The 10,884-nt window shown below is 47.4% G+C and overlaps 2 protein-coding genes across 5 annotated transcripts in view; one reads left to right on the forward strand and one right to left on the reverse strand.

Annotated features, from left to right (window-relative positions):
- LOC132832698 (uncharacterized) overlaps positions 1–3,946 on the reverse strand; it is a 45,491-nt gene extending 41,545 nt beyond the window's left edge. For 3 of the 4 annotated variants that reach the window (XR_009646967.1, XM_060850792.1, XM_060850794.1), the window contains exon 1: positions 3,830–3,946. The gene's annotated coding sequence lies outside the window, so the exon portion shown is untranslated. Of the gene's footprint in view, positions 1–3,694 lie in introns of all 4 variants that reach the window. The other variant, XM_060850793.1, reaches the window with a different exon arrangement.
- The window catches only part of LOC132832946 (butyrophilin subfamily 3 member A2-like), a 408,440-nt gene that overhangs the window by 340,843 nt on the left and 56,713 nt on the right, over positions 1–10,884 (forward strand). The window lies entirely within an intron of this gene.

Raw genomic sequence — 10,884 nt, forward strand, 5'->3', positions numbered from 1 at the left:
AGGAGTGTGCGGCACATCAGTGTCACTGTGTAACAGACTGGGAGGAGTGTGCAGTCGGTCAGTGTCTCTTTGTGACATACTGGGAGGAGTGTGCAGCAGGTCAGTGTCACTGTAACAGACTGGGACGAGTGTGCAGTCGGTCAGTGTAACTATGTAAAAGACTGGGAGGAGTGTGCAGCAGGTCAGTGTCACTGTAACAGACTGGGAGGAATGTGCGGCAGGTCAGTATCACTGTGTAACAGACTGGGAGGAGTGTGCAGCATGCTAGTGTCACTATGTAACATACTGGGAGGAGTGTGCAGCAGGTCAGTGTCACTGTGTAACAGACTGGGAGGAGTGTGCGGCAGGTCAGTGTCACTGTCTAACAGACTGGGAGGAGTGTGCAGCAGGTCAGTGTCACTGTGTAACAGACTGGGAGGAGTGTGCAGCAGGTCAGTGTCACTGAGTAACAGACTGGGACGAGTGTGCAGTCAGTTAGTGTTACTATGTAACAGACTGGGAGGAGTGTGCAGCAGGTCAGTGTCACTGTGTAACAGACTGGGAGGAGTGTGCGACAGGTCAGTGTCACTGTGTAACAGACTGAGAGGAGTGTGCGGCAGGCCGGTGTCACTGTGTAACAGACTAGGAGGTGTGAGCAGCAGGTCAGTGTTACTCTATAACGTACTGGGAGGAGTGTGCAGCAAGTCATTTTCACTGTATAACGGACTCGGAGGAGTGTGCGGCAGGTCAGTGTCACTGTGTAACACACTGGGAGGAGTGTACAGCAGGTCAGTGTCACTCTCTAAATGACTGGGAGGAGTGTGCAGCAGGTCAGTGTCACTGTGTAACAGACTGGGAGGCGTGTGCTGCAGGTCAGTGTCACTGTGTAACAGACTGGGAGGAGTGTGCAGCAGGTCAGTGTCACTGTGTAACAGACTGGGAGGAGTGTGCAGCAGGTCAGTGTCATTGTGTAACACACTGGGAGGAGTCAGCAGCAGGTCAGTGTTATTTTGTCACAGACTGGGAGGAGCGTGCAGCGGGTCAGTGTCACTGTGTAACAGATTGGGAGGAGTGGGCAGCAGGCCAGTATCGCTGTGTTACAGACTGGGGGGAGTGTGCAGCAGGTCAGTGTCACTGTGTAACACACTGGGAGGAGTGTGCAACAAGTCAGTGTCACTGTGTAACGGACTGGGAGGAGTGTGCGGCAGGTCAGTGTCACTGTGTAACAGACTGGGAGGAGTGTGAGGCAGGTCAGTGTCACTGTGTAACAACAGACTGGGAGGAGTGAGCAGCAGGTCAGTGTTACTTTATCACAGACTGGGAGGAGTGAGCAGCAGGTCAGTGTCACTGTGCAACAGGCTTGGAGGAGTGTGCGGCACATCAGTGTGACTGTGTAACAGACTGGGAGGAGAGTGCAGTCGGTCAGTGTCACTATGTGACATACTGGGAGGAGTGTGCAGCAGGTCAGTGTCACTGTAACAGACTGGGACGAGTGTGCAGTCGGTCAGTGTAACTATGTAAAAGACTGGGAGGAGTGTGCAGCAGGTCAGTGTCACTGTGTAACAGACTGGGAGGAGTGTGCAGCAGTTCAGTGTCACTGTAACAGACTGGGAGGAATGTGCGGCAGGTCAGTATCACTGTGTAACATACTGGGAGGAGTGTGCAGCAGGTCAGTGTCACCGTGTAACAGACTGGGATGAGTGTGCAGTTGGTCAGTGTCAGTGTGTAACAGACTGGGAGGAGTGTGCAGCAGGTCAGTGTCACTGTGTAACAGACTGGGAGGAGTGTGCGGCAGGTCAGTGTCACTGTGTAACAGACAGGGAGGAGTGTGCAGCAGGTCGGTGTCACTGTGTAACAGACTAGGAGGTGTGAGCAGCAGGTCAGTGTTACTTTATAACACTCTGGGAGGAGGGTGTAGCGGGTCAGTGTCACTGTGTAACAGACTGGGAGGAGTGTGCAGCAGGTCAGTGTCACTGTGTAACAGACTGGGAGGAGTGTGCGGCAGGTCGGTGTCACTGTGTAACAGACAAGGAGGTGTGAGCAGCAGGTCAGTGTTACTTTATAACGGACTGGGAGGAGTGTGCAGCAAGTCAGTGTCACTGTCTAACTGACTGGGAGGAGTGTGCTGCAGGTCAGTGTTACTTTATAACACTCTGGGAGGAGGCTGTAGCGGGTCAGTGTCACTGTGTAACAGACTGGGAGGCGTGTGCTGCAGGTCAGTGTTACTTTGTCACAGACTGGGAGGAGTTTGCAGCAGATCAGTGTCACTGTGTAACGCACTGGGAGGAGTGTGCGGCAGGTCAGTGTCACTGTGTAACAGACTGGGAGGGGTGTGCGGCAGGTCAGTGTCACTGTGTAACAGACTGGGAGGAGTGTGCGGCAGGTCAGTATCACTGTGTAACAGGCTGGGAGGGGTGTGCGGCAGTTCAGTGTCACTGTGTAACAGACTGGGAGGGGTGTGCGGCAGGTCAGTGTCACTGTGTAACAGACTGGGAGGAGTGTGTGGCAGGTCAGTGTCACTGTGTAACAGACTGGAAGGAGTGTGTGGCAGGTCAGTGTTACTTTGTCACAGACTGGGAGGAGTGTGCAGCAGGTCAGTGTCATTGTGTAACACACTGGGAGGGGTATACAGCAGGTCAGTGTAATTTTATAACAGACTGGGAGGAGCGTGCAGCGGGTCAGTGTCACTGTGTAACAGACTGGGAGGCGTGTGCTGCAGGTCAGTGTCACTGTGTAACGCACTGGGAGGAGTGTGTGGTAGGTCAGTGTCACTGTGTAACAGACTGGGAGGAGTGTGCGGCAGGTCAGTGTCACTGTGTAACAGACTGGGAGGAGTGTGCGGCAGGTCAGTGTCACTGTGTAACAGACTGGGACGAGTGTGCAGCAGGTCAGTCTCACTGATAGTGGTAGTGAATCCAAGCAGGAGGTAATGATGATGTCCATGTCCTGGGAGGTCTGTATCTCAGAGTCTCCACAATCTGAGATCCGCTCCACTTCTCACATACCCCCATCCTGGCTGTTGGGATTCAGGAAATGGACAGCGGAGAGATAGATCTGCTCATGCTTCACAGAATAATGATGTTGTACAGGGAGCCCATTCTGCCCATCATGCCTTCACCAACTCCATCCCTGCGTCTGGTTCTATTATCCAGGGCCTATCTCCTGCCCTTTCCCAATATCCCTGCTCACCATTACCATTCATACCATCATCCTGTACTCTCCTGAATTCCTCAACGAAACCTGCCTCCACCAATTTCCAGACAGCACATTCCACACTCTCCAACTCCTCACTTTGTTTGTCCATCACTCCCTTTGTCCAAAACTCTCAACTGTACCCACTCAATATTTACTCATTGGAGGTTAATGTGAGTGCATCAACACTCTTTAAAGACAAGACTAATACAAAGGTGTAATGTCGATGAAGAAATGCGGAACATAAACCTTCTGCTTTCAAGGTTTGTTCTCCGAGATGTAAACACTCAGCTATCTCCAACATTGAATTATTTCTCTTTAAATAAAAACCCCAGTGGGTCATGTTCTGTCTCATGGCCCTCACTATGTTCCTCCTTTTTACTTCCGTCTCCCTTTCCAGTCTCTGTGTTTGACCCTGAGACTTTAATGTTGCAGATTGCCTCTCCCTCCTGTTCCCTTATACTGACAGGAGCCAGCTCCAGGCTCTGTTCAGCTGATCAGAGACATTGGAGAAAGTTCTCACCTTTTCCCGGGACAATCCCCAGCGGCTCCCCGTTCAACTCCTTGGATTTGATTGGGATCTTTCAGCGGGAATAATATCCACCCGATCCCACTGGGAATGACCCCTTCCTGAAATGAAAGAGGGTTTGGGACTCACCTCTTACTTTCCCACAATCTGACCGAACACTTTCCGCTTTTTCCCGACAGATGTGTAAAAAGTAAAGACGTTCACAACAGCAGCCCCTCCCTGAAAACAATTACTTTCGTTTTTGACTGAATTCACTCTTTGGGTTTTGCTGCCTCCTTCGGCCCAATGTGTAACTGCAGGGAAATTACACAGATCAGGTGAAGAGGGAATGGGATACGGTCGTTCAAAACTAAGGAACACAGATTTTAGGTGAGAGGAGAAAGATTTCAAAGGGACCTGGGGGGCAACGTTTTTACACAGGGCCTGGTTCATATTTGGAATGAACTGTCAAAGGAAGTGTCAGACTCAGTTGTCATATTTGGAAAGGTACATGAATAGGAGAGGATTGGAGGGATATGGGCCAAAAACAGGTCAATGGGAATGCTTCAGTTTGGGAAACATAGTTGGCATGGACAAGTTAGACTGAAGGCTCTGTTTTCATGATGAATCACTCTATCGTTTCCCAAGCCCCTCACATTTCTCCATCCTCTCTCATCACCTTCCCTACTCCTCCCGACATTACCTCCCTTTCCATGCACCCACTTTGTCAAAGAGATGTACAGCACGGAAACAGACAGTTCAGTCTAACTCATCCATGCAGACCAGATATCCCAACCTAAACTAGTCACACCCGGCTCATATCCCTCCATGCCCTTCCTATTCATACACCCATCCAGATGCCTTTTAAATATTGCAATTGTACTCACCTGAACCACTTCCTCTGGCAGCCCATTCCCCACACACACACCAGCCTCTGCATGAAAACGTCCCTTAGGACTCTTTTGTATCTTTCCCCTCTCACTCTAAACTTATGCCCTCTAGTTCTGGACTTCCCCACCCTATGCATGCCCCTCGTGATTTTATAAATCTCTATAAGGTCACCCCTCAGCCTCCGATGCTCCAGGGAAAACAGACCTAGCCTATTTAACCTCTCCCGACAGTTCAAATCCTCCAACCCTGGCAACGCCCTTGTAAGTCTTTTTTGAACCCTTCAAGTTTCACAACATCCTTTTCTATCACCACTTTCCCTACTCTCCTCTAATACCTTCCCACGTCTCTCCCCCTCACCTCTCCATCCCCCTCCTCTCTCAGCATCCTCCCCACTGTCATCTACCTATCCCATCCCTTCTCTACCACCCTCTCCTCTCTCACCATCCTCCCCAATATCCTCAATCTCACTTCCCCTCTATCTTCTTCTCCTCCCTCAACATCTTCTTCATTCCCCTCTCCTTTCTCACCTATATGCCTTTTTCACTTCTCTCCCCTCCCTTCTCACCACCCTCCCCAGTTCTCGCTATCCCCCTTTCCTCCCAATCTCCAGTCCCTCTTGGTGTGGAATTGTTGAACTGAGGGCAAAAGCTGTAAAGTTTGAATTGAAAGATGAGGTTTGATTTCTCGAGCTTTCATTGAGCTTCACTATGTTGTGGTGATTCTATCAGAGTGACTGTTGTAGTTTGGGTCCAGTCACTATGCATACACTTCCTGCAAGTACTTGTTGGAAGATTGATTTAGTGAAGGCTTAGTAAGGTCTCGTCCTCGAACACATCAGAATTTTGTTTATTCATGTGTGGAATGTGAGTGTGGCTGTCTGGCCAGTATTTATTACCCAGCCCTAGGGACAGGAACAGCTCATTCAGCCCTGGAGCCTGTTCAATGAGATCATGGATGATATGGGGTTTAAAAGACATATTAAAATCTCTCTCTTTAACAAAGCCTGTGGGAATTTGATCTAATATTCTTTGAGGTGGCTAAATGCCATATTTTGTCTTATAATGTTTCTGTGAATGCCTTGAGATGGTTTGTTAAATTAAATTTGTGTCTGTTGGTATGAGTCAGGCACTAGGTTGAAGGAGTCTCTCAGTCAGTCAACTTTGAACATAAGTGGTAAATGTCAGGAACCTATAACAGTATATCATAGTTTAAAAATTGTCAATGTAAAGAGGTTTAATCAGTATTAAAATAAATGGTGTGATTTTTGGTCAGACTTGGCCCGCTGACACCCAAATCTCACATTTACATTCTGCACTTACCCTTTGATAGGAGCAGTCAGAATGCCTGCCCATGTTGCTGAACCTTTAACTTACAGAATACAGCAACTGATTGCTGTGAGACTGGGGCATTGTCTGCCATGGTCAGATTGTTCTGAACAGTGAAGGACCTGTCAGAATGTAAGTACAGCTCTGCATTTATGAAGGTGCACTGACTGGAATCTCCTGTTAAAAATGGGAAGCTGTTTTTTGACATTAAAAGGAATGAGTGGAATGGTAATGTGTTTGATTGCTTCTCCTCTAGACTTCTGACCCAGAGTTCAGTTTTGCAGATCCAGCAGTTAGTGGATGAAGCAGATACTCCCGAAGCTCCCGATACCTGAAATCCTGTTCTTGAGAATTTCTTGGTTAAACCTGAAGTAGTGGACTGTGACCAATTCTCAGGAATTTCAATCCAAGTTCACTGGAAATTTATCATCAATCTGCTGCTGTCAGAAATTCAGCTTCATCAACAAGAAATTCAGCAGATGTGAGAAGTCATCACATTTATCTTCTGTATCCAGATACATTGGACACAACAAATGTCTTTTTCCTTTTTTAAAAAACTACTATCATCTCTGAAGGCACTTGTCTTGTTTTTGCTGTGTCCTTGTGTGGGACTTAGGAAGTATAAGTTTAATTCCAGACCACAGTTTAGGTGCTAACCAGAGCTTGTCATTTCCTTTTTTAATTCACGAGTGGGACATGGGTGTCACTGCCTGGACTAGCATTTATTGCCCATGTCTAGTTGCCCTTGAGAAAGTGGTGGATCCACCCACTGCAGTCCATATGCTGTAAGAAGACCCTGAACGTCTTTACAGAAATAACAGAAGAGAGTTCCAAAATTTTGAACCAGTGAAAGTGAAGGAATGGCAGTATATTTTCAAGTCAAGAATATGTTTTGTTTGTAATGTAAGGGACGACATATTTTCCTTTTAGGGTACAAACTGGAGTGGAAGTCAGACATCGCTGTGTTTATAAAACAGTTTTGCAACGTGTAAATTAAATGACTTCCATTGAAAGCTGTACAGATCTCTGATACTTTTGCGACCAGAAAGGTCATTACATTGCTGCGATGAAGAGTTTGGATCAAAGAACAACTGCTTGACACTAGCCTTCTGATTGGTCCTCGTGCAGGTTGTCATAGGAACATGTGTAATGCAGCCAGGGAGATATCCGAACCTTTACCAAGGGAACAGCTCCTTCACTCTCCCTTTTCTGTATGAGACACCCTTAGCCCTGAAAAGAGAAACTCTCTCCCTCATCACTGAAGAGGTGACAAGTAGGTTAGACCAGGGAAACCCAGTGGATGTGGTCTATCTAGACTTCCAAAAGGCCTTTGATAAGGTGCCACACGGGAGGCTGCTGAGCAAGGTGAGGGCCCATGGTGTTCGAGGTGAGCTACTGGTATGGATTAAGGATTGGCTGTCTGACAGAAGACAAAGAGTTGGGATAAAAGGTTCCTTTTTTGGAATGGCAGCTGGTGACAAGCTGAGGCCGCAGCTGTTCACATTATATATTAATGATCTGGATGAAGGGACTGGGGGCATTCTAGCGAAGTTTGCCGATGATACGAAGTTAGGTGGACAGGCAGGTAGTACTGAGGGAAGTAGGGAGGCTGCAGAAGGATCTAGACAGTTTGGGAGAATGGTCCAGGAAATGGCTGATGGAATTCAACGTGAGCAAATGCGAGGTCTTGCACTTTGGAAAAAAGAATAAAAGCAAAGACTGCTTTCTAAATGGTGAGAAAATTCATAAAGGGATCTGGAGTGCTAGTCGAGGATTCTCTAAAGGTAAGCATGCAGGTTGATTCCGTGATTAAGAAAGCGAATGCAATGTTGTCATTTATCTCAAGAGCTGAAAATGTGTTGCTGGTTAAAGCACAGCAGGTTAGGCAGCATCCAAGGAATAGGAAATTCGACGTTTCGGGCATAAGCCCTTCATCAGGAATGATATCTCAAGAGGGTTGGAATAAAAAAGCACCGTTGTGCTTCTGAGACTTTATAAAGCTCTGGTTAGGCCCCATTTGGAGTACTGTGTCCAGTTTTGGTCCCCACACCTCAAGAAGGACATACTGGCACTGGAGCATGTCCAGCGGAGATTCACACGGATGATCCCTGGAATAGTTGGTCCCAGGATCCTGGGATTGTATTCATTGGAGTTTAGAAGATTAAGGGGAGATTTAATAGAAACTTACAAGATAATACATGGCTTGGAAAGGGTGGACGCTAGGAAATTGTTTCCGTTAGGCGAGGAGACTAGGACCCGTGGACACAGCCTTAGAATTAGAGGCGGTCAATTCAGAACAGAAATGCAGAGACATTTCTTCAGCCAGAGAATGGTGGGCCTGTGGAATTCATTGCCGCAGAGTGAAGTGGAGGCCGGGACGCTAAATGTCTTCAAGGCAGAGATTATTAAATTCTTGATGTCACAAGGAATTAAGGGCTACGGGGAGAATGCTGATAAGTGGAGTTGAAATGCCCAGCAGCCATGATTGAATGGCGAAGTGGACTCGATGGGCCGAATGGCCTTACTTCCACTCCTATGTCTTATGGTCTTATGAGAGACCTTCAAAAGCCTGCTGAAAAGAAAGTGATCTTTCTTTGTTTGCGATGAGTGGAAAAGACATTCCAGGGACTTTGAAAAGGAAGAACTGTACCTACCAGAGAAGGTGCAAAACTTGACCTACTCTTGGGAAATAAGGCAGGACAGGTGACTGAGGTGTCAGTGGGGGAGCACTTTGGGGCCAGCGACCATAATTCTATTCGTTTTTAAATAGTGATGGAAAGGATAGACCAAATCTAAAAGTTGAAGGCCTAAATTGGAGAAAGGCCAATTTTGACGGTATTAGGCAAGAACTTTCGAAAGCTGATTGGAGGCAGATGTTCGCAGGTAAAGGGACACCTGGAAAATGGGACGCCTTCAGAAATGAGATAACAAAAATCCAGAGAAAGTATATTCCTGTCAGGGTGAAAGGGAAGGTTGGTAGGTATAGAAATGCTGGATGACTAAAGAAATTGAGGGTTTGGTTAAGAAAAAGAATGAAGCATATGTCAGGTATAGACAGGATAGATCGAGTGAATCCTTAGAAGAGTATAAAGGAAGTAGGAGTATACTTAAGTGGGAAATCAGGAGGGCAAAACGGGGACATGAGATAGTTTTGGTAAATAGAATTAAGGAGAATCCAAAGGGTTTTTACAAATATTTTAAGGACAAAAGGGTAACTAAGGAGAGAATAGGGCCCCTCAAAAATTTTGGTCCCAGGAGGATCAGTTCCACCACAGAACACACCAGATGGCCTCCTCCTTTGAAGACCGCAATTTCCCTTCCAACATGGTTAAAGATGCCCTCCAATGCATCTCGTCCACATCCCGCACCTCCACCCTCAGATTCCACCCCTCCAACCAATACAAGGACAGAACGCCCCTGGTGCTTATCTTCCACCCTGCCAACCTTCGCCTAAACCAAATCATCCACCAACATTTCCGCCACCTCCAAATGCATCCCACCACCAGGGATATATTTCCTTCTCCACTCCTTTCCACCTTCCGCAAAGACCATTCCCTTTGTGACTACCTGGTCAGGTCCATGCCCCCCAACAACCCACCCTCCCATCCTGCTCCTTCCCCTGCCACCGCAGGAATTGCAAAACCTGCGCCCACACCTCCTCGCTCACCTCTATCCAAGGCCCCAAAGGAGTCTTCCACATCCATCAATGTTTACCTGCACATCCACCAATATCATTTATTGTTTATCATCCATTGTTCCCGATGCGGTCTCCTCTACATTGGGGAGACTGGATGCCTCCTAGCAGAGCGCTTTAGGGAACGTTTCTGGGCACCCGCACCAATCAACCACACTGCCCTGTGGCCCAACATTTCAACTCCCCCTCCCACTCAGCTGAGGACATAGAAGTCCTGGGCCTCCTTCACCGCCTCGGAACACTTCAACCCCAGGGCATCAATGTGGACTTCACCAGTTTCCTCATTTCCCCTTCCCCCACCTCCAAACTTCCAGCTCAGCACTGTCCCCATGACTTATCTTATCTGCCTATCTTCCTTTCCACCTATCCACTCCACGCTCCTCCCTCACCTATCACCTTGATTCCCTCCCCCACTCATTATGTATTTGGAAAGGCAAGGACTAATTTGGGATAGTCAACATGGCTTTGTGCGTGGGAAATCATGTCTCACGAACTTGATTGAATTTTTTTGAAGAAGTAACAAAGAGGATTGATGAGGGCAGAGCAGTAGATATGATCTAAATGGACTTCAGAAAGGCGTTCGACAAGGTTCCCCATGGGAGACAGATTAGCAAGGTTAGATCTCATGGAATACAGGGAGAACTCACCATTTGGATACAGAACTGGCTCAAAAGTAGAAGACAGAGGGTGGTGGTGGAGGATTGTTTTTCAGACTGGAGGCCTGTGACCATTGGAGTGCCACAAGGATCAGTGCTGGGTTCTCTACTTTTTGTCATTTACATAAATAATTTGGATGCAAGCATAAGAGGTACAAATAGTAAGTTTGCAGATGACACCAAATTTGGAGGTGCAGTGGACAGCGAAGAGGGTTACCTCAGATTACAACAGGATCTGGACCAGATGGGCCAATGGGCTGAGAAGTGGCAGATGGAGTTTAATTCAGATAAATGCGAGGTGCTGCATTTTGGTAAAGCAAATCTTAGCAGGACTTATACACTTAATGGTAAGGTCCTAGGGAGTGTTGCTGAACAAAGAGACCTTGGAGTTCATAGCTCCTTGAAAGTGGAGTCGCACGTAGATAGGATAGTGAAGAAGGCGTTTGGTATAATTTCCTTTAGTGGTCAGAGTATTGAGTACAGGAGTTGGGAGGTCATGTTGCGGCTGTACAGGACATTGGTTAGGCCACAGTTGGAATATTGCGTGCAATTCTGGTCTCTTCCCTATCAGAAAGATGTTGTGAAACTTGAAAGGGTTCAGAAAAGATTTACAAGGATGTTGCCAGGGTTGGAGGATCT

This window comes from Hemiscyllium ocellatum, chromosome 35 (assembly GCF_020745735.1).
Source record: "Hemiscyllium ocellatum isolate sHemOce1 chromosome 35, sHemOce1.pat.X.cur, whole genome shotgun sequence".
NCBI classification, from domain to species: domain Eukaryota; kingdom Metazoa; phylum Chordata; class Chondrichthyes; order Orectolobiformes; family Hemiscylliidae; genus Hemiscyllium; species Hemiscyllium ocellatum.